This window comes from Hippocampus comes, unplaced genomic scaffold (genome assembly GCF_001891065.2).
Source record: "Hippocampus comes isolate QL1 unplaced genomic scaffold, H_comes_QL1_v1.1 scaffold122, whole genome shotgun sequence".
Classification (NCBI taxonomy): Eukaryota; Metazoa; Chordata; class Actinopteri; order Syngnathiformes; family Syngnathidae; genus Hippocampus; species Hippocampus comes.
The window spans coordinates 3,502,206-3,505,864 of NW_017842059.1; positions in this window are offsets into that span (position 1 = coordinate 3,502,206).

The following is a 3,659-nucleotide window of genomic DNA, read 5'->3' on the forward strand; positions in this document are numbered from 1 at the left end:
CGTCAATGATTTTCCATGCCGGTCACTCTCACACCCTGGTGCTAACCTGTTAGCTTGGGCTTCAGAACTACAAAGCGTTTTGGAATATATATATATATATGGAGAGAGAGAGAGAGAGAGAGAGAGAGAGAGAGAGAGAGAGAGAGAGAGAGAGAAGAGGGCCTTAGGCAGCTCGGGGGAATGAGAAGCAATGCAGAATTAGCGACATTTCTGCTTGACGGGTACGTTTATCACCTCTTTTTGATTTTTAATATTATAATTAGTGTTATGGTTATTAATACCCATGTTTGAGATTCAACCTCATACTGTAATTATTAAGGAGTTGTTGAACAAAAAAACCTTTAATGAAATACTTTTCATTCTATTCAACTGTAATTTTTCAAGAATTCAATTTTAAGTGACGTCCGTATGACTGTTAAGGAAAAAGCCCACATTAATTTCCGATGCGAATTTAAACCACAGTCCTTGTCAGTTTATTTGAGTCAAATGGTCAGCATAAACTCCTTGCCCCTGCTGCTTGCATGTCTGTTTTCTGTCTGCCATTCTGCCATCATTATCGCTCCATCCACTCACCCTGACAGCGTTTTGTTCAGATAAACAGCACATGTGGAGTCGAGTGAGAAAAGCTTTCAGTGTGACGACTGTAAATCACTCAGAGTGCATCACGGTGTGTTATATGATGTCTATGTTTTGCTTAAACGTACAGGACCTCATGCATCTGTTTCATGACCTGTTCTTTTCCATTTTAGTGACGTTTGATGTCAAAATGAGATAGATGGCCAGTGGACCCCCCCACCCCCCCACCCCCTTGTAACTGGACCCCAACAGAGCAAACATTCCACACACCAGATAGCCTTAGTGTGTGTGTGTGTGTGTGTGTGTGTGTGTGTGTGTGTGTGTGTGTGTGTGTGTGTGTGTGTGTGTGTGTGTGTGTTTGTGCGGGGGAGGGGGTGCATGTGTATACGCGGGTGTGTTTGTCTGTAGTAAAATGAGTATGTCGAAAACAGTAAGAGAGCTTTGGGATGAAGAAGGAGCCTGACAAGCAGATTTACTGGAATATTGTCTCCCCCCCACTTCTCGCTTTCTCCCTTGGGGAGAGGGTTCTGGGGGGCTGAGATACAGATAGCAACGAACCAGAGGAGTTCAAAGGTCGTGAAATATTTGCTTCATCAGGCATCAGGGGTTCTTTTTTTTCTATATATGGGTCTCATGCTTGAAATACAGTACATTGTGTCATACTGTTCCATAAAGTCAATGAAGTTATACAAAGGAACGGTCACACTCTTACTCGGAATGGCGTCATTAAAAAACGGTGGAACGGTACAGTCCAAAAAGCTCAGCGCCCACCTCTGCCAATATTGTGAAAAATGTATTGAGCGGCAATATGTGTCCCTGCAATGACATCCACTCCGGAAATGGAAAACAGTCTGCCATCATTCACTGTAGCTGTCTGACAGCAAGTTACTGTGAAAAGCAACTCAAGACTTTTTGAAAACAAATTATATTCTTCAATGGTTAAATGGGCCTTCTAATCTCAACCCCATAGACTCTATGGGGTTGAGATTAGAAGGCATCCTCTATGGCATAGAGCATGCTTTTTACTTGTGGCTGGATTTACTCTGCATGGTTGAAGTTACACAATTCAGATGTTTTTTTGTTGTTTTTTTTTACTCTCAAGTCGCGCAATTCAGATATGCATCTTGGCAGCCTAAATACACATGTAACAGGCTATCTTCTTATCAGAATCCGACTTCTTCCAAAAGCGGTTAAAAATCCAATACATGTCAGATATTAGGCAAAGCAAGTGCAGTGAAATAAATGCTCAAAGCATGTGAGCCTAATAGGAAACAAAATACACAGTGATTATAAACATCTGGGTCTGCACAAACAAAAAAAAAAGGCATTAAAATAAAACCCACTGCAATTGTAAGCTACAGCGAAAAACATCATATGGTTTCAAAATGGGCAATTATAAGATAAAAATTGCAGAAGGCAGTCAATGGGGTGGAGCTTTGTGGAGGTTACCCTTATTTCAATCAATGGGTGTAAGATTCAGCCCGGTCAAACTAAAGGGTATGTAATATTTAATATTTGCATTATTTATACATTATAGTTTGCTTCTGTGTTACATTGCCTGGTGTTGAGGCTTGTGGTGCTACTTTCATGCACATTGGGGCTTCTGCTCATACAGGTTGTTTCATGTCAACATGACAGCCAAATTCACTTCCCCTTATTTCAATCAATGGGGGTAAGATTCAGCCCGGTCAAACTAAACGGTATGTAATCTTTAATATTTGCATTATTTTTTACATTGCCTGGTGTTCAGGCTTGTGCTGCTACTTTCATGCATATTGGGGCATCTGCTCATACGGGTTGTTTCATGTCAACATGACAGCCAAATTCACTTCAAATGTTCAGTAAATGTAAGAAGTTGGACATAAAAAAATAAATTGGAATCGCCCACTTGGACTTGCAGTATAAATCCAGCCTTGGATCGAATATGAACCACAACCAAGCTCCGCCTGAATGTGATTGCGCTGTACCACTAATTCGCCATACAAAGTGCTTCACAACAATCCTTGTTGCCGGTCATCATTTTATTGACATTTTCTTAAGTCACAGCACAGCATCAACAACAAATCACCCTGCCTCAAGCTCCTTGTGTCAGCACAGAGCAATTTGGAGGCCCGATAGACTTAGCTGCCTTGTCCGTATTGTTGTGATGCGTGAGCCCCCGCCGCATTTCAGATGTTAAGGCTCACAATTCACATTAGGTCACTAATGTGAATTGCAACGTACATGATATGAAATGTATCTTCAAAAGAAACAACTTACATATCGATTCATTCAAAAATATTTACTTTTCATGATGTTTTTTGGGGGGGGGGTTCAAATACAGCATATAAAAGTTGTGTAAACATGATCTGATACTCTTGCAAAGCACTTCTGTGACTCACGCTGAGACTCTATCATGACTCACTGAGCTATCAAAATGAGTTTGAGTTTCTTTGTAAAATGAAACTGCTTCTATCCCTCGAGGCGCTGAGACTAAGACTACTGCGGGCCCACTCTGAGAAGCCCTTCTTTCCAGTAACATTGAGTCAGCGGGTACTATGAGTGACCCGTATGAATCAGCGTGGGATGAAATCAAATCCCAAGATGTTGTCAAAAATGCCTCTCGCCATCCAAGTTGAATTTTTGATTGTTTTGACAATGATTCACTTGTCTGACAAAAGAAGCCCCATACTTTTTGTTTGTCTAACACAAATTAGAGTGTATACTTTCAGTTTTTATGAAATTTTTGACCCCCAGAAGTGTGGGTTGTTCATGCAGGCACATTTGACGACATCTTGATTCCACAGTGTATGATGAAAGGTCACATGCAAATCTGTTAAGGGGTGTGAAATATGCAAGATATGGAACAAAAACAATGATTTTGGTGTCCGAGCAAAAGTTGAACAATGTTTTACTTGCTGATGCTCTGAAGATGTCTCTGAAATCCAAAGACCAGCAGTTGCAACCGTACATTGGAGGAAAAAAACTGAAATGAAACACCTGTCCATCTAAAGACAGGGTGCAAAGGTGGTCACCTTATTTTGCCTATATTTGCATGATTTAGACTAGGTTTGCAAAAAGTGATCTCAAAACTCGGGCGTGAA